Consider the following 21,488-nt stretch of genomic DNA (forward strand, 5'->3'; position numbering starts at 1 on the left):
CAACCCATCATTTCAGTGACAGGGTCTGCCACACGACTGTGACTGAAATGACGGGTTGGTTTGGACCCCCACCAAAAAAGAAGCAATTAATCTCTCCTTGCACAAACTGGCTCTACAGAGGCAAGATGTCCACCTCATCATCATCCTCCGATATATCACCGTGTACATCCCCCTCCTCACAGATTATCAATTCGTCCCCACTGGAATCCACCATCTCACCTCCCTGTGTACTTTGTGGAGGCAATTGCTGCTGGTCAATGTCTCCACGGAGGAATTGATTATAATTCATTTTAATGAACATCATCTTCTCCACATTTTCTGGATGTAACCTCGTACGCCGATTGCTGACAAGGTGAGCGGCGGCACTAAACACTCTTTCGGAGTACACACTTGTGGGAGGGCAACTTACGTAGAATAAAGCCAGTTTGTGCAAGGGCCTCCAAATTGCCTCTTTTTCCTGCCAGTATAAGTACGGACTGTGTGACGTGCCTACTTGGATGCGGTCACTCATATAATCCTCCACCATTCTTTCAATGGTGAGAGAATCATATGCAGTGACAGTATACGACATGTCCGTAATCGTTGTCAGGTCCTTCAGTCCGGACCAGATGTCAGCATCAGCAGTCGCTCCAGACTGCCCTGCATCACCGCCAGCGGGTGGGCTCGGAATTCTGAGCCTTTTCCTCGCACCCCCAGTTGCGGGAGAATGTGAAGGAGGAGATGTTGACAGGTCGCGTTCCGCTTGACTTGACAATTTTCTCACCAGCAGGTCTTTCAACCCCAGCAGACTTGTGTCTGCCGGAAAGAGAGATCCAAGGTAGGCTTTAAATCTAGGATCGAGCACGGTAGCCAAAATGTAGTGCTCTGATTTCAACAGATTGACCACCCGTTAATCCTTGTTAAGCGAATTAAGGGCTCCATCCACAAGTCCCACATGCCTAGCGGAATCGCTCTGTGTTAGCTCCTCCTTCAATGTCTCCAGCTTCTTCTGCAAAAGCCTGATGAGGGGAATGACCTGACTCAGGCTGGCAGTGTCTGAACTGACTTCACGTGTGGCAAGTTCAAAGGGCATCAGAACCTTGCACAACGTTGAAATCATTCTCCACTGCACTTGAGACAGGTGCATTCCACCTCCTATATCGTGCTCAATTGTATAGTCTTGAATGGCCTTTTGCTGCTCCTCCAACCTCTGAAGCATATAGAGGGTTGAATTCCACCTCGTTACCACTTCTTGCTTCAGATGATGGCAGGGCAGGTTCAGTAGTTCTTGGTGGTGCTCCAGTCTTCTGTACGTGGTGCCTGTACGCCGAAAGTGTCCCGCAATTCTTCTGGCCACCGACAGCATCTCTTGCACGCCCCTGTCGTTTTTTAAAAAATTCTGCACCACCAAATTCAAGGTATGTGCAAAACATGGGACGTGCTGGAATTTGCCCATATTTAATGCACACACAATATTGCTGGCGTTGTCCGATGCCACAAATCCACAGGAGAGTCCAATTGGGGTAAGCCATTCCGCGATGATCTTCCTCAGTTGCCGTAAGAGGTTTTCAGCTGTGTGCGTATTCTGGAAAGCGGTGATACAAAGCGTAGCCTGCCTAGGAAAGAGTTGGCGTTTGCGAGATGCTGCTACTGGTGCCGCCGCTGCTGTTCTTGCGGCGGGAGTCCATACATCTACCCAGTGGGCTGTCACAGTCATATAGTCCTGACCCTGCCCTGCTCCACTTGTCCACATGTCCGTGGTTAAGTGGACATTGGGTACAACTGCATTTTTTAGGACACTGGTGACTCTTTTTCTGACGTCCGTGTACATTCTCGGTATCGCCTGCCTAGAGAAGTGGAACCTAGATGGTATTTGGTAACGGGGGCACACTGCCTCAATAAATTGTCTAGTTCCCTGTGAACTAACGGCGGATACCGGACGCACGTCTAACACCAACATAGTTGTCAAGGCCTCAGTTATCCGCTTTGCAGCAGGATGACTGCTGTGATATTTCATCTTCCTCGCAAAGGACTGTTGGACAGTCAATTGCTTACTGGAAGTAGTACAAGTGGGCTTACGACTTCCCCTCTGGGATGACCATCGACTCCCAGCAGCAACAACAGCAGCGCCAGCAGCAGTAGGCGTTACACGCAAGGATGCATCGGAGGAATCCCAGGCAGGAGAGGACTCGTCAGAATTGCCAGTGACATGGCCTGCAGGACTATTGGCATTCCTGGGGAAGGAGGAAATTGACACTGAGGGAGTTGGTGGGGTGGTTTGCGTGAGCTTGGTTACAAGAGGAAGGGATTTACTGGTCAGTGGACTGCTTCCGCTGTCGCCAAAAGTTTTTGAACTTGTCACTGACTTATTATGAATGCGCTGCAGGTGACGTATAAGGGAGGATGTTCCGAGGTGGTTAACGTCCTTACCCCTACTTATTACAGCTTGACAAAGGCAACACACGGCTTGACACCTGTTGTCCGCTTTTCTGTTGAAATACCTCCACACTGAAGAGCTGATTTTTTTGGTATTTTCACCAGGCATGTCAACGGCCATATTCCTCCCACGGACAACAGGTGTCTCCCCGGGTGCCTGACTTAAACAAACCACCTCACCATCAGAATCCTCCTGTTCAATTTCCTCCCCAGCGCCAGCAACACCCATATCCTCCTCATCCTGGTGTACTTCAACACTGACATCTTCAATCTGACTATCAGGAACTGGACTGCGGGTGCTCCTTCCAGCACTTGCAGGGGGCGTGCAAATGGTGGAAGGCGCATGCTCTTCACGTCCAGTGTTGGGAAGGTCAGGCATCGCAACCGACACAATTGGACTCTCCTTGTGGATTTGGGATTTCGAAGAACGCACAGTTCTTTGCGGTGCTTTTGCCAGCTTGAGTCTTTTCAGTTTTCTAGCGAGAGGCTGAGTGCTTCCATCCTCATGTGAAGCTGAACCACTAGCCATGAACATAGGCCAGGGCCTCAGCCGTTCCTTGCCACTCCGTGTGGTAAATGGCATATTGGCAAGTTTACGCTTCTCCTCCGACAATTTTATTTTAGGTTTTGGAGTCCTTTTTTTACTGATATTTGGTGTTTTGGATTTGACATGCTCTGTACTATGACATTGGGCATCGGCCTTGGCAGACGACGTTGCTGGCATTTCATCGTCTCGGCCATGACTAGTGGCAGCAGCTTCAGCACGAGGTGGAAGTGGATCTTGATCTTTCCCTAATTTTGGAACCTCAACATTTTTGTTCTCCATATTTTAATAGGCACAACTAAAAGGCACCTCAGGTAAACAATGGAGATGGATGGATACTAGTATACAATTATGGATGGACTGCCGAGTGCCGACACAGAGGTAGCTACAGCCGTGGACTACCGTACTGTGTCTGCTGCTAATATAGACTGGATGATAATGAGATGTAGTATGTATAAAGAAGAAAGAAAAAAAAACCACGGGTAGGTGGTATACAATTATGGATGGACTGCTGAGTGCCGACACAGAGGTAGCTACAGCCGTGGACTACCGTACTGTGTCTGCTGCTAATATAGACTGGTTGATAATGAGATGTAGTATGTATAAAGAAGAAAGAAAAAAAAACCACGGGTAGGTGGTATACAATTATGGATGGACTGCCGAGTGCCGACACAGAGGTAGCTACAGCCGTGGACTACCGTACTGTGTCTGCTGCTAATATAGACTGGTTGATAATGAGATGTAGTATGTATAAAGAAGAAAGAAAAAAAAAACACGGGTAGGTGGTATACAATTATGGATGGACTGCCGAGTGCCGACACAGAGGTAGCTACAGCCGTGGACTACCGTACTGTGTCTGCTGCTAATATAGACTGGTTGATAATGAGATGTAGTATGTATAAAGAAGAAAGAAAAAAAAAACCACGGGTAGGTGGTATACAATTATGGATGGACTGCCGAGTGCCGACACAGAGGTAGCTACAGCCGTGAACTACCGTACTGTGTCTGCTGCTAGTAGACTGGATGATAAATAATGATATAAAAAATATATATATATCACTACTGCAGCCGGACAGGTATATATTATATAATGACGGACCTGCTGGAGTGGACACTGTCTGTCAGCAGAATGAGTTTTTTAATTTTTATAGAATAAAAAAACACCACACAAGTCACACGACGAGTGTACTTTTTCAGGCAGACATTCAATCACAATATACTGTACTGGTGGTCAGTGTGGTCAGGTCACTGGTCACAGTGGTCAGTGGTCGGTCACAGTGGCAGTGGCACTCTGGCAGCAAAAGTGTGCACTGTTTAATATGTACTCCTGGCTCCTGCTATAACCTATAACTGCTCCCCAGTCTCCCCCACAATTAAGCTGTGTGAGCACAGTCAGATATTATACATAGATGATGCAGCACACTGGGCTGAGCACAGATATGGTATGTGAGTGTGACTGAGTCACTGTGTATCGTTTTTTTCAGGCAGAGAACAAGAACAGAACGGATTATTAAATAATAATAAATTATAAAACTGCACTGGTGGTCAGGTCACTGGTCATCAGTCACTAGTATAACTCCTCCTAAGCTCCAGTAAGTAAATGAAGTGTCTCACTCTCACTCTCCTATCTATTTTAATTTCTAAACGGAGAGGACGCCAGCCACGTCCTCTCCCTATCAATCTCAATGCACGTGTGAAAATGGCCGCGACGCGCGGCTCCTTATATAGAATCCGAGTCTCGCGATAGAATCCGAGCCTCGCGAGAATCCGACAGCGTGATGATGACGTTCGGGCGCGCTCGGGTTAACCGAGCAAGGCGGGAAGATCCGAGTCGCTCGGACCCGTGTAAAAAAACATGAAGTTCGGGCGGGTTCGGATTCAGAGAAACCGAACCCGCTCATCTCTAGTTATGCATATTGTATATGTCTAGACTTGGTCAATAACTTGGCTCGGGAAAATCTAAAAATGCACAACAGATATAAGAGTACCCACTCTTGTAGTGATTTTCTACTAGAAAATGCCGCTACGTGAAAAAGTCTTACTGCTGTTACCATACAGTAGCTGGTGACTACATAGACATATTAAAAAGGGAAATAGATATAAAAAATAAGATTTTAAACCTACCGGTAAATCTTTTTCTCGTAGTCCGTAGAGGATGCTGGGGACTCCATAAGGACCATGGGGATAGACGGGCTCCGGAGACATGGGCACTTTAAGAAAGACTTTAGGTCTGGGTGTGCAGTGGCTCCTCCCTCTATGCCCCTCCTCTAGACCTCAGTTAGAGAAACTGTGCCCAGAGGAGATGGATAGTACGAGGAAAGGATTTTTGTTAATCCAAGGGCAAGATTCATACCAGCCACACCAATCACACCGTATAACTTGTGTATTAAGCAAACAGTTAACAGTATGAAAAAATAACGTAGCATCAGTCCAACCTGATGGAACTATAACATAACCCTTATGTAAGCAAAACTATATACAAGTCTCGCAGAAGTAGTCCGCACTTGGGACAGGCGCCCAGCATCCTCTACGGACTACGAGAAAAAGATTTACCGGTAGGTTTAAAATCTTATTTTCTCTAACGTCCTAGAGGATGCTGGGGACTCCGTAAGGACCATGGGGATTATACCAAAGCTCATAAACGGGCGGGAGAGTGCGGATGACTCTGCAGCACCGATTGAGCAAACAGGAGGTCCTCCTCAGCCAGGGTATCAAACTTATAGAACTTTGCAAAGGTGTTTGAACCCGACCAAGTAGCAGCTCGGCACAGCTGTAGTGCCGAGACCCCTCGGGCAGCCGCCCAAGACGAGCCCACCTTCCTAGTGGAATGGGCCTTAACCGATTTCGGTAACGGCAAACCTGCCGTAGAATGCGCCTGCTGAATCGTGTTACAGATCCAGCGAGCAATAGTCTGCTTTGAAGCAGGGCCGCCAACCTTGTTGGCTGCATACAGGACAAACAGTGCTTCTGTTTTTCTGATCCTAGCCATTCTGGCCACGTAAATTTTTAAAGCCCTGACCACATCCAGGGACTCGGAATCCTCCAAGTCACAGGCACGACAATATGTTCATATGAAAGGATGAGACCACTTTAGGTAGGAATTGAGGACGGGTCCGCAATTCCGCTCTATCCATATGGAAAACCAGATAGGGGCTTTTATGTGATAAAGCCGCCAATTCCGAAACCTGCCTAGCCGAAGACAAGGCTAACAACATGACCACCTTCCAAGTGAGATATTTCAACTCCACTGATTTAAGTGGTTCAAACCAATGTGACTTAAGGAAACTTAACACCACGTTAAGGTCCCAAGGCGCCACCGGAGGTACAAAAGGAGGCTGAATATGCAGTACTCCCTTCACAAAAGTCTGTACTTCAAGTAAAGAGGCCAATTCCTTTTGAAAGAATATGGATAAGGCCGAAATCTGAACGTTAATGGAGCCTAATTTTAGGCCCAAATTCACTCCAGATTGTAGGAAGTGAAGAAAACGGCCTAGATGGAATTCTTCCGTAGGAGCATTCCTGGCCTCACACCAAGAAACATATTTACGCCATATTCGGTGATAATGTTTAGATGTCACATCCTTCCTAGCCTTTATCAGCGTAGGAATGACCTCATCCGGAATTCCATTTTCCGCTAGGATCCGGCGTTCAACTGCCATGCCGTCAAACGCAGCCGCGGTAAGTCTTGGAACAGACATGGCCCCTGTTGTAACAGGTCCTGTCGTAGAGGAAGAGGCCACGGATCTTCTGTGAGCATTTCCAGCAGATCCGGATACCAGGTCCTTCTTGGCCAATCTGGAACAATGAGAATTGTTCTCATTCCTCTTTTTCTTATTATTCTCAATACCTTGGGTATGAGAGGAAGAGGAGGAAACACATAAACCGACTGGAACACCCACGGTGTTACCAGGGCGTCTACTGCTACCGCCTGAGGATCTTTTGATCTGGCGCAATACCTCTGTAGCTTTTTGTTGAGATGGGATGCCATCATGTCTATCTGGGGCAGTCCCCACTGACTTGCAATCTGTGCGAAGACTTCCCGATGAAGTCCCCACTCCCCTGGATGCAGATCGTGTCTGCTGAGGAAGTCTGCTTCCCAGTTGTCCACTCCTGGAATGAACACAGCTGACAGCGCGCTTACATGATTTTCCGCCCAGCGAAGAATCTTGGTGGCTTCCGCCATTGCCACCCTGCTCCTTGTGCGGTTTACATGAGCTACTGCGGTGATGTTGTCTGACTGGATCAGAACTGGTTGGTCGTGAAGTAAGTTCTCCGCCTGCCGTAGGGCGTTGTATATGGCCCTCAGTTCCAGGATGTTGATGTGAAGACAAGTCTCTTGACTTGTCCAGAGTCCTTGGAAGTTTCTTCCCCTTGTGACTGCTCCCCACCCTCTGAGGCTCGCGTCCGTGGTCACCAGGATCCAATCCTGAATGCCGAACCTGCGTCCTTCCAAAAGGTGAGCACTCTGCAGCCACCACAGGAGAGATACCCTGGCCCTGGGGGACAGGGTGATCCGCTGATGAATTTGTAGATGTGATCCGGACCACTTGTCCAATAGGTCCCATTGGAAGGTCCTTGCATGGAACCTGCCGAAGGGAATGGCCTCGTATGTTGCCACCATTTTTCCCAGGACTTGAGTGCAATGATGCACAGACACTTGTTTTGGCTTCAATAGGTTCTTTACTAGAATCATGAGTTCCCGAGCCTTTTCTATCATGAGAAAAACCTTTTTCTGGGCTGTGTCCAGAACCATGCCCAAGAAGCTCAGACGAGTCGTAGGAACCAGCTGCGACTTCGGAATATTGAGAATCCAGCCGTGTTGCTGTAACACCTTCACTGAAAGTGACACACTGTTCAGTAACTTCTCTCATGATCTCGCTTTTATGAGGAGATCGTCCAAGTACGGGATAATTGTGACACCCTGCTTGCGCAGGAGCACCATCATTTCTGCCATTACCTTTGTGAAAATCCTCGGGGCCGTGGAAAGCCCAACCGGCAACGTCTGAAATTGGTAATGACAATCCTGTACCGCAAATCTCAGGTACGCCTGATGAGGTGGATATATGGGAACATGAAGGTATGCATCCTTTATGTCCAGGGATACCATAAAATCCCCCCCTTCCAGGCTGGCGATGACCGCTCTGAGCGATTCCATTTTGAACTTGAACCGTTTTAAGTATAGGTTCAGTGATTTTAAATTCAATATGGGTCTGACCGAATCGTCCGGTTTCGGAACTACAAACAGGGTGGAGTAGTATCCCTTCCCTCTCTGAAGTAGGGGAACTTCGAGCACCACTTGTTGAAGACACAATTTGTGAATAGCATTTAACACTATCTCCCTTTCCAGTGGAGAAGTCGGTAGAGACAATTGGAAAAATCGGCGAGAAGGCACCTCTTCGAATTCCAGCTTGTATCCCTGAGAAACAATTTCTATTGCCCAGGGATCCACCTGTGAGTGAACCCAGATGTTGTTGAAAAGTCGAAGACGTTCCCCCACTGGGGCGGACTCCCCCAGCGGAGCCCCAGCGTCATGCGGTGGATTTTGCAGAGGCTGGGGAGGATTTATATTCCTGGGAACTAGCTGTGCTGTGCAGCTTTTTACCTCTGTCCAAGAAAGGATGATCCACGCACTCTTTTGCTTTTATTTGAACGAAAGGACTGCATTTGATAATGTGGCGCTTTCTTAGGTTGTGAGGGAACATAAGGCAAAAAATTTGATTTACCTGCCGTAGCTGTGGAGACCAGGTCCGAGAGACCTTCCCCAAACAATTCCTCCCCCTTGTAAGGTAAAACCTCCATATGTCTGTTTGAGTCGGCATCACCTGTCCACTGCCGGGTCCAGAGGACTCGTCTAGCAGAGATTGACATAGCGTTTATTCTGGAACCCAGTAAACTAATGTCTCTTTGAGCATCCCTCATATATAAGACAGCATCCTTTATATGGCCTAGGGTCAATAAAATGGTATCCTTATCTAGGGTTTCAATCTCCGCTGATAAGGAATCTGTCCATGCTGCAACCGCGCTACAAACCCAGGCCGACGCAATTGCCGGTCTGAGTAAAGTACCAGAATGTGTGTAAATGGATTTCAAGGTAATCTCCTGCTTGCGGTCTGCAGGATCCTTGAGGGTAGCCGTATCTTGTGATGGCAGCGCTATCTTTTTTGACAAGCATGTCAACGCTTTGTCCACCTTAGGGGATGATTCCCACCGTACCCTGTCCGTTGGCGGGAAAGGATACGCCATAAGAATCCTTTTTGGAATCTGCAGTTTTTTGTCTGGAGATTCACAAGCTTTTTCACATAATTCGTTCAACTCATGTGAGGAGGGAAAAGTTACCTCTGGCTTTTTTCCCTTATACATGTGTACCCTCGTGTCAGGGACAGGGGGTTCCTCTGTGATATGCAACACTTCTTTTATTGCAATAATCATATATCGAATACATTTTGCCACTTTCGGCTGTAATTTTACATCATCGTAGTCGACACTGGAGTCCGAATCCGTGTCGGTATCAGTGTCTGCTATTTGGGATATAGGGACAGACACGGGTTCACTCCCTGACTGTTCCTTAGCCTCAGCCTTGTCTAATCTCTTGTGCAATAAGTTCACACAAAGACTTAAAACATTCCACATATCCACCCAGTCAGGTGTCGGCACCGCCGACGGAGACCTCACATTCATACGCTCCCCCTCCTCTCTAGGTGAGCCTTCTACCTCAGACATGTCGACACACGCGTACCGACACACCACAAACCTCTTATCTGAAGACAGTTTCCCCACCAGGCCCTTTGGAGAGACAGAGAGAGTATGCCAGCACACACCCCAGCGCTGTATGACCCAGGACAAAAACACAATAATATTATGTTTACCCAGATAGCGCTGTTTACATATACAATATGCGCCAATTTTGTTTCTCCCCCCCCCTCATCTTTAAAACCCTCTGTCTACCGTGGTATAAGCAGGGGAGAGTCCGGGGAGCTTCCTCTCAGCGGTGCTGTGGAGAAAAAATGGCGCTGTGAGTGCTGAGGGAGAAGCCCCGCCCCTCGGCAGCGGGCTACTGTCCCGCTGAAAATCTCAAAATTTGGCGGGGGCTCTTATATATGTACAGTGCCCAGCTGTACATATACTTATTTTTGCCAAAAGAGGTCTACATGCTGCCCAGGGCGCCCCCCCCCCCCCCCCTTGCGCCCTGCACCCTTACAGTGACTGCCGTGTGTGAGGTGTATGGGGGCAATGGCGCACAGCTGCAGTGCTGAGCGTTACCTCAGTGAAGATCATGAAGTCTTCTGCCGCCTCTGAAGTCTTCTTTTCTTCTCATACTCACCCGGCTTCTATCTTCCGGCTCTGCGAGGGGGACGGTGGCGCGGCTCTGGGACGGACGGCGAGGGTGAGACCTGCGTACTAATCCCTCTGGAGCAAATGGTGTCCAGTAGCCTAAGAAGCAGAGCCTTGAAACTCACAGAAGTAGGTCTGCTTCTCTCCCCTCAGTCCCTCGATGCAGGGAGTCTGTTGCCAGCAGGCTCCCTGAAAATAAAAAACCTAACAAATATACTTTCTGTCAGGAAGCTCAGGAGAGCTCCCTGAAGTGCACCCATCTCCTCTGGGCACAGTATCAAACTGAGGTCTAGAGGAGGGGCATAGAGGGAGGAGCCAGTGCACACCCAGACCTAAAGTCTTTCTTAAAGTGCCCATGTCTCCTGCGGAGCCCGTCTATCCCCATGGTCCTTACGGAGTCCCCAGCATCCTCTAGGACGTTAGAGAAAAGGGAAATAAATACTCATACCTTGAAACATACATAAAATCACACACCTATACACATGCATACTGTCACACACCTGAATATATACATGCATGCATACATTCACTCACTCACTCACTCACTCATATATATACACATAGTCACACACCTGTATACATACATATATAGAGTCAAACATATATACATACATATATATAGTGAGACACAAGCACACATACAGATATGTAGTCAGTTATACACCTTTTCACATACAGTCACACACATGCACACACTCATAGAGACACACATACTGTATATGGTACTGGTAGTCACACACACACAGTGCCCCTTCCCTTACACTCACTATTTAGGCTCTTCTGCTCCTTGTCCTGGATAGTGAGTTCTCCCAATGATGCTGCTGGCTGGCCTGGCACTGTGTACAGCACAGTGCCGTGTAGCCCCGCCCTTTTCGGACCTACGGCTGCCTCTTCTTTTCCAGCTCAGCAGTGCACTATAGTAGTGCACTGCTGCAATGATTAATGGCAGCGGGGAGTCATCTTGTTCTCTGTGCCCCTTCTTCAACCTGCTCTGCCGAGGCAGGCACTACACGTGACGTGACCAGAAGAAACTGAAAGTAAACTACAGCTCCAGCAGCAAGGGCTGCTGGGAGCTGTAGTTATTTTCAGTTTAATCACAGTAATGCGGCCGTGGCAGCTAGTTGAGTCTGGAGCTGTTGCTCCGTCGGCTCTAAGGAACCGCAGCGCGATACGGAGTGGGGTGTTAGGGGGATTAAACTTATCCTCTCTGCGCCCCCTCCTATCCTGCGCCCAGGTCGCATGCCCCCCTAGCCCCCCTAGTTACGGCCGTGCTCACAAATATCAAGTAGAGATGAGCACAGGACACTTTTTGGGTTTTGGGTTTTGGTTTTGTACCTGTATCTCCTTTCGTGTTTTGGATCTAGATTGGTTTTGCCAAAACCACCCTTTCGGGTTTTGGTTTTGGATCTGAATTTTTTTTAAAGAAAAAAAAACACATAAACACAGCTAAAATCACCGAATTTGTTTGTTTTTGTTCCTACAGTATTATTAACCTCAAGAACATTAATTTCCACTCCTTTCCAGTCTATTCTGAACACCTCACACTTCACAATATGCACCAAGGTAGCTGGATGACTAAGATAAGCGACACAAGTGAGTGGCACAAACACGTGGCCCATCTAGGAGTGGCACTGCAGTGGCAGACAGGAAGGCACTTTTAAAAACTAGGCCCCAAAGAGCACATAATGCAAAGAAAAAAAAGAGGTGCAAGATGGAATAGTCCCTGGGCCCTCCCACCCACTTTTATGTTGTATAAACAGGGCATGCACACTTTAACAAACCAATCATTTCAGCAACAGAGTCTGCCACATGACTGTAGCTGAAATGATTGGTTTGTTTGGGACCCTACAAAAAAAAGAAGCAATTAATCTCTCCTTGGACATGCTGGTTCTACAAAGGCAAGATGTCGTTCTCATCCTCATCCTCCAATTCCTCACCCCCTTCAGTGTTTACATCCTCATTCTTACAGAGAAACAATTCCACACCGAAGAGGTGGATTTTTGGGTATTTTGTCCAGGCATGACAATGGGCTTTTTAATCCCATGGCCAAGAACTGTCTCCACTAGTACCTTATTCAAACCACATCACCATCAGAATCCTCATCATCTTCCTCCTCGGTGTCAGCTACACCAATATCCTCCTCATCCTGGTGTACTTCTACAGTGACATACTCAATTTCAATATCAGCAACTGGACTGGTGATGCTCCTCCCAGCACTTGCAGAGCATGTGAAAATGGTGGTCGGAGCCTCCTCTTCCCATACAGTCTTGGGAAGGCGAGGTCTAGACATCGCAACCACGGACACACTTGGACTCTCCTTGGGGATTTGTGATATCTCTGAACGCAGAGTTGTTTCATGTGCTTTAACAAGCTTTATTTTTAAAAAATTTCAAGAGGGAGGAGGGCTTCCATCTTTATTAGAAGCTGAACCACCAGTTATGAACATAGGCCAAGGACTTAGCCTTTCCTTGCCACTTCGTGTCGTGAATGGCATATTGCCAATTATACGTTTCTCATCAGATAATTATTCTTTTTTTGGTTATTAATTTTGATTCTTGGATTTTACATGCCCTCTATGACATTGGGCATTGGTCTTAGTAGACGACGTTGATGAAATTGCATAGTCAATGTCATGACTGGTGGCAGCAGCTTCAGTCCTAGTACTAGGAAGTGGTTCCTGATCTTTCACTATTTTTTCCTCCAAATTTTTGTTCTCCATTTCACAGGACAGCACCTATTTATTTTTACAGCACACAGAACAGTGTCCTTTATTTTTACAGCACACAGGACAGGGCCACAGCACTCCTTTATTTTTACAGCACACAGAAAATTGCCCCTTTATTTTTACAGCACCCCTTTATTTTTACAACACACAGAGCAGTGCCTCTTTATTTTTACAGCACACTGGACAGGGCCACAGCACCCCTTTATTTTTACAGCACACAGGACAGGGCCACAGCACCCCTTTATTTTTACAGCACACAGGACAGGGCCACAGCACCCCTTTAGTTTTACAGCACACAGAATATTGCCCCTTTATTTTTACAGCACCCTTTATTTTTACAACACACAGAACAGTGCCACTTTATTTTTTACAGCACACAGAACAGTACCCCTTTATTTTTACAGCACACTGAACAGGGCCACCACACCCCTTTATTTTTACAGCACACAGGACAGGGCCACAGTGCCCCTTTATTTTTACTGCACCCCTTTATTTTTACAGCACACAGAACAGTGCCCCTTTATTTTGACAGCACACAGAACAGTGCCCTTTTATTTTTACAGCACACTGGACAGGGCCACAGCACCCCTTTATTTTTACAGCACACAGGACAGGGCAGCTGCACCCCTTTATTTTTACAGCACATGGAACATTGCCCCTTTATTTTTACAGCACCCCTTTATTTTTACCGCACACAGAACAGTGCCCCTTTATTTTTACTGCAACCCTTTATTTTTACACCACACAGAACAGTGCCCTTTTATTTTTACAGCACACAGAACAGGGCCACAGCACCCCTTTATTTTTACACCATGCAGAACAATGCCCCTATATTTTTACAGCACACAGAGCAGTGCCCCTGTACAGCACAGGACTACAGCAGCCCTGTACAGTACCCCAAACAGTACAGAACACCACCCTTAGAACAGCACCCCTGTACAGCACAGGACAGCAGCACCCCTAACAGCACAGAACACCACAGGACAGCACCCCTGTACAGCACAGGGCTGCAACACCCCTAACAGCACAGGATACCACAGGACAGCACCCCTGTACAGCAAAGGACAGCTGCACCCCTAACAGCACGGGACACCACCCCAGGACAGCACAGGACTGTACAGTACAGCAGCATCCCTGTACACCATCACCCACAGAGACACAGAGGTCTGTCTTCCTCACTCTCCAAGTCCGGAGAGAAAATGGGGCGGTGACACGCGGCTCCTTATATGGTATCCAAAACCCGCGAGAATCCGACAGTGGGATGATGATAATAATAATATTAATAATAATAATAATAATAATAATTGTATTTATATAGTGCTCTTTCTCCAAACAGGACTCAAGGCGCTTTACATCAAAACAAGCATAATACAGAAGATTAATACAGCAATACACAGGCAGAAAAATGAAAATCTAAAATGCATAGAGTAATCATAATGCAGGGTTGGTGAAGGCATTTTGGGTAATAACTTCCATGGGCTGTGTATTCCACCCTCACAGGGTACCAGTCCATCCCTAGAAGAGGTGGCACAAAATGGGGGTGATTGCAGCATCCTAACATTCAGAGTAGGGTACAAACAAAACTATCAGGTCCATGTATTTCCATCCCATCCACAAGTGTACCAGATGAGGCAGCCATATTGGGTGCGCTAGAGAGGTTACACTGGGAGGTAAGCCATACATGGGCCCAATGCATACATGGGAGAACGGGCACTTGTGTAGTCGTATGATATAACCTGTATGAGCAATCCACGTGAGGCACATCCTGCCCGCAGAGGAACCACCAGAGGCCCCCATTTGGGGTGCACTGTGTTAGATGCTGCAGGCAGGGTGTGCAATCAGTGGAAGAACACCTCACAGGAATACCACACGGTAGGGTGGAAGTATGCAGTAAAAGTGTTTTTTTTTTTTTTTTTTTAAGAAGAAAGCACATGATGAGATCATCTTTGCAGGTAAACAACGAAAGAAGGGAAATTATCCTGGTCTAATTGGAGCAGTACAGGGGGTATGAGAATGGGGGGGAGGGCACACTTAAATCTGAGGAAAATAATCATGCTGAGCCTGGCTTTGTTGACTTTTTGCCTTGTTCTGGGATCCGAGTCTGTCAGGAAGTCCCAAGCCGAACTCGGATCTGGACTCGGATCCTGAAGTCCAGGGGGGTTCGGATTTCTGAGATCCGAACCCACTCATCCCTAATATCAAGATATTGATATATTTGGATGTCTAAGGAGGCAAAACCAAAAAGCCATCTTTGCCTCTTCCAATTTGTACAGTAAATTGTCCATTGAGTCCTCAGAGCAAATGGGCTGGGTAATCTACCCTGATTAAAAATGATAGGCAGTACTCTGTTCAGTCCCTCAGTCACTTTCTGTAACCTCCCATTAAGACCTGAAGAAATGTTCTCTTTTGGAAATATGAAACAAAGTAACTGGTTACAATGTAGGGAATAACTGTCTTTGGCCACAAAATGATGACCTCTTTTCACCCCTCCCCTACACACACACACACACACACACACACACACACACACACACACACACACACACACACACTCCCCCCCCCCCCCCCCCCCCCCAAAAAAAAAAAAAGAGGAACACTTGATCTTAGGCTGGATATTATAAGGGGTTTACTTTATATATCCTTATTTCTTCCCTGAAACCATTGTAAATATGTGTTATTTTGTTTTTCTCTTAGTCACCTTTGGTGGACTCTGGGATGTCAGGCTCTGCTTTCTAATTGCCAAAAATTTTTGTCTTTGAGGGTCCTGTCTATCAATCCCTAAATCAATCCAAACGCATGCCTTTGATATGGGGCTTGGGTGTGTATCTGGATTTTGGCAGTGTAGAACAACCTTGTTTTGTATTTAATCTGGAAGTTTTATCCGCAGGACACAATGGTGAATTAGAAGTAACTCACCATGAAATAGTTAATTGGGGCCCTTCATCCCTACCTCAAGGGTAGGGAGCATCTTTTTGATGATAGCCATATGTTTTTAAGATGGTTGCATTCCATATGTGATACAAAATGTAATTTAAAAGGTGGTACTGTAAGTGGCAGTGCTTGATTTCCATTTTGGATTGTCCAAGTCCACTTTATAATGTTTAAGGAACGTGTCAGGGTAAGAGACTGCCACGTGTGATTTGAGGGGTTAATTTCTCCAGAAGAACGGGGATACCCTAGTCCTTGTTTATATTATTTATAATCTCTATTCCCATCTTTCACTCGTCTCACTCCTGTTCCTGTGCTTCTGGTGTTCCTACACTTGGGTCTAATAAAGCTTCACTGGTGTCCTGACTTGACCCCAGCATCCATGCTCCGCATATAATTTCTTCACTGCATTTGAGGCTTCTGGCCGCTTGGTTAGCGGCCTGCCCCCTATTTAGAGAGCCGGGGCTAAAATCAGAAGTGTGAGTCTATAAATGATAGCTCCATGACAAATAACAGAAAGATAGTCCTGAAGGGCCAGGAATTACATGCTGTGTAATTTCTGTAATGTTTTAAACAAAGCCGTTCATTATGCGCATTGACAATTCATTAGGCGAGAGAAATACAGTTTAGAATCCTGTTTGGCAAAATATATTTTCCCGCTTCATGGATAGGTATTCTGTCATTTTCCAGGCTGTTGCTATGGGAACAATATGGGTGAGGCCCTCTCAGACTGCCACACTCAGCTGTCATCCTCTCACCCTAAAAGCCTTATAATTGCTTTTATTTGCATACGACAATTAGGCAGGATGGCTCACAGTGAGAGAACGAACCTTTCTCTCCTCAAGTATATACAACAGAAGCCTGTAATTTCTTTTTCTTTCAAAGATACTCTCTATGTGGAAGGGCAGAAAATTTAAGCATTAAGACCATTCATCTGATTGTAAGCCATTGACAAAAGAAAACATCCTTTTTTAGGATAGAAGAGAGAGTCCTATCTCATGTGAACCTGTAAATATATGGGTTATATACTCTCATTATCGAGCTGAACTCTCCATGAGCTTCATTTCTAGATTATAAAAGATAAAAATCCAAATTAAGTACTGAAGTTAATCAGTTAAATCCAGCTCTGCGCCAGTAGAGAAGCTCACAACACTATTTTATTTTATTATTGACTGGAGCAAATGCTATAATTTTGCATATGGTTTTGATTACATCTTGCTGGGAACAGGGAAAGGAGAGCAATAGTAACTCAACTTGCCAAATACCAAAAAACTTAATGGCGATACAAACAAACTGACAAAACCATCTTTAGACTACATGGTAGATTTACTTCCTCCGCGACTAACAGAAAGTAAATCATACGCAAAACATCATAACCACAAACCGACTGATTGTCCTGCTCATTATCTCATCCCTGTCAAGTGTCACACAATTAGCGTGATGCTCACTAGTTTCTGTCTGAAATCACGATCTCACTCTGGAAAGCGTGAATGTCATTCTAATTACCCGGGATTTGAATCATCACACATTTGGGATCACAGGCTCTCCCCCAAAATGCCCATTTTTATGACATTCATAGATGGGGCAGTTTATGAGAGGAGAGGGACCTAGTGCAGGCTCTGTGCTGGCCCCCTCCTTTCTGGCAGTGCAGTAAACGCTGGCTTTATGTCTACTCCACATACACAGGTTTCCGGGAATATGGTGCATGCGCCTTGTTCCTGGGTGTTACTATACTGCACATGAGCAAATCACTGTGAAAATGACCGACACGCAATTTTTTCCAGTACTTTCAGTCTGCAATGCCAGCCAAAGAGGTAAGTACTAGAGGCGTCACCGGGTGTGGTGACACCCTGAGTGCACTCTGTATTATCACCCTCATTCCCCCCCCCTCCCACGGCAGCCACGGGCGTCTGAAGAGGGGGCGTTGTCAAATATAAAATAGAGATGAGCGGGTTCGGTTCCTCGGAATCCGAACCCGCCCGAACTTCATGTTTTTTTACACGGGTCCGAGCGACTCGGATCTTCCCGCCTTGCTCGGTTAACCCGAGCGCGCCCGAACGTCATCATCACGCTGTCGGATTCTCGCGAGGCTCGGATTCTATATAAGGAGCCGCGCGTCGCCGCCATTTTTCACACGTGCATTGAGATTCATAGGGAGAGGACGTGGCTGGCGTCCTCTCCGTTTATAGAGATTCGAGAAGAGAGTGAGACAGTCTCACTAGAGAGAGACACAGTAGTAATTTTGGGGAGCATTAGGAGGAGTACTACTACTACTAGTACTTGCTGAAGTGAAGTGATAGATAGTGTGACTGTATTGTATTATCTGACTTGTGGGGGAGACACTGACAGTGGGGAGCAGTTAGAGTCTGAGAGCAGGACTCAGGACTCAGGAGTACATACTACATATAACGTACAGTGCACACTTTTGCTGCCAGAGTGCCACACCAGTATAATATATATTGTGATTGTATGCTTAGGAGTACTACTTGCAAGTTGCTGATAGTGTGACCAGTGACCTGACCACCAGTTTAATAATCACCACCAGTTTAATTAATATATATATATATATATATATAATTGTATATAATTAATATATATATAATATTATAATTGTATACCACCTACCCGTGTTTTTTTTTTTTTTTCTTTCTTCTTTATACATACTACTATAGTAGCTTACTGTAGCAGTCTGCGGTGCTGCTGAGCTGACAGTGTCCAGCAGGTCCGTCATCAGTCATTACATAATAAATATATATACCTGTCCGGCTGCAGTACTAGTGATATTATATATACATATATATATTGATTTCATATCATTATCATCCAGTCTATATTAGCAGCAGACACAGTACGTTAGTCCACGGCTGTAGCTACCTCTGTGTCGGCACTCGGCAGTCCATCCATAATTGTATACCACCTACCCGTGGTTTTTTTTTTTTCTTTCTTCTTGATACATACTACTATAGTAGCTTACTGTAGCAGTCTGCGGTGCTGCTGAGCTGACAGTGTCCAGCAGGTCCGTCATCAGTCATCATTACCTAATAAATATATATCTACCTGTCTGGCTGCAGTACTAGTGATATTATATATACATATATATATTGATTTCATATCATTATCATCCAGTCTATATTAGCAGCAGACACAGTACGTTAGTCCACGGCTGTAGCAACCTCTGTGTCGGCACTCGGCAGTCCATCCTTAATTGTATACCACCTACCCGTGATTTTTTTTTTCTTTCTTCTTGATACATACTACTATAGTAGCTTACTGTAGCAGTCTGCGGTGCTGCTGAGCTGACAGTGTCCAGCAGGTCCGTCATCAGTCATCATTACCTAATAAATATATATCTACCTGTCCGGCTGCAGTACTAGTGATATTATATATACATATATATATTGATTTCATATCATTATCATCCAGTCTATATTAGCAGCAGACACAGTACGGTAGTCCACGGCTGTAGCTACCTCTGTGTCGGCACTCGGCAGTCCATCCATAATTGTATACCACCTACCCGTGTTTTTTTTTTTCTTTCTTCTTGATACATACTACTATAGTAGCTTACTGTAGCAGTCTGCGGTGCTGCTGAGCTGACAGTGTCCAGCAGGTCCGTCATCAGTCATCATTACCTAATAAATATATATCTACCTGTCCAGCTACAGTACTAGTGATATTATATATACATATATATATTGATTTCATATCATTATCATCCAGTCTATATTAGCAGCAGACACAGTACGTTAGTCCACGGCTGTAGCTACCTCTGTGTCGGCACTCGGCAGTCCATCCATAATTGTATACCACCTACCCGTGGTTTTTTTTTTTCTTTCTTCTTGATACATACTACTATAGTAGCTTACTGTAGCAGTCTGCGGTGCTGCTGAGCTGACAGTGTCCAGCAGGTCCGTCATCAGTCATCATTACCTAATAAATATATATCTACCTGTCCGGCTGTAGTACTAGTGATATTATATATACATATATATATTGATTTCATATCATTATCATCCAGTCTATATTAGCAGCAGACACAGTACGGTAGTCCACGGCTGTAGCTACCTCTGTGTCGGCACTCGGCAGTCCATCCATAATTGTATACCACCTACCCGTGGTTTTTTTTTTTCTTTCTTCTTGATACATACTACTATAGTAGCTTACTGTAGCAGTCTGCGGTGCTGCTGAGCTGACAGTGTCCAGCAGGTCCGTCATCAGTCATCATTACCTAATAAATATATATCTACCTGTCCGGCTGCAGTACTAGTGATATTATATATACATATATATATTGATTTCATATCATTATCATCCAGTCTATATTAGCAGCAGACACAGTACGGTAGTCCACGGCTGTAGCTACCTCTGTGTCGGCACTCGGCAGTCCATCCATAAGTATACTAGTATCCATCCATCTCCATTGTTTACCTGAGGTGCCTTTTAGTTGTGCCTATTAAAATATGGAGAACAAAAATGTTGAGGTTCCAAAATTAGGGAAAGATCAAGATCCACTTCCACCTCGTGCTGAAGCTGCTGCCACTAGTCATGGCCGAGACGATGAAATGCCAGCAACGTCGTCTGCCAAGGCCGATGCCCAATGTCATAGTACAGAGCATGTCAAATCCAAAACACCAAATATCAGTAAAAAAAGGACTCCAAAACCTAAAATAAAATTGTCGGAGGAGAAGCGTAAACTTGCCAATATGCCATTTACCACACGGAGTGGCAAGGAACGGCTGAGGCCCTGGCCTATGTTCATGGCTAGTGGTTCAGCTTCACATGAGGATGGAAGCACTCAGCCTCTCGCTAGAAAAATGAAAAGACTCAAGCTGGCAAAAGCAGTAGCACCGCAAAGAACTGTGCGTTCTTCGAAATCCCAAATCCACAAGGAGAGTCCGACTCCAATTGTGTCGGTTGCGATGCCTGACCTTCCCAACACTGGACGTGAAGAGCATGCGCCTTCCACCATTTGCACGCCCCCTGCAAGTGCTGGAAGGAGCACCCGCAGTCCAGTTCCTGATAGTCAGATTGAAGATGTCAGTGTTGAAGTACACCAGGATGAGGAGGATATGGGTGTTGCTGGCGCTGGGGAGAAAATTGACCAGGAGGATTCTGATGGTGAGGTGGTTTGTTTAAGTCAGGCACCCGGGGAGACACCTGTTGTCCGTGGGAGGAATATGGCCACTGACATGCCTGGTGAAAATACCAAAAAAATCAGCTCTTCGGTGTGGAAGTATTTCAACAGAAATGCGGACAACAGGTGTCAAGCCGTGTGTTGCCTTTGTCAAGCTTTAATAAGTAGGGGTAAGGACGTTAACCACCTCGGAACATCCTCCCTTATACGTCACCTGCAGCGCATTCATAATAAGTCAGTGACAAGTTCAAAAACTTTGGGTGACAGCGGAAGCAGTCCACTGACCAGTAAATACCTTCCTCTTGTAACCAAGCTCACGCAAACCACCCCACCAACTCCCTCAGTGTCAATTTCCTCCTTCCCCAGGAATGCCAATAGTCCTGCAGGCCATGTCACTGGCAATTCTGACG

This window comes from Pseudophryne corroboree, chromosome 6 (genome assembly GCF_028390025.1).
Source record: "Pseudophryne corroboree isolate aPseCor3 chromosome 6, aPseCor3.hap2, whole genome shotgun sequence".
Taxonomy (NCBI): Eukaryota; Metazoa; Chordata; class Amphibia; order Anura; family Myobatrachidae; genus Pseudophryne; species Pseudophryne corroboree.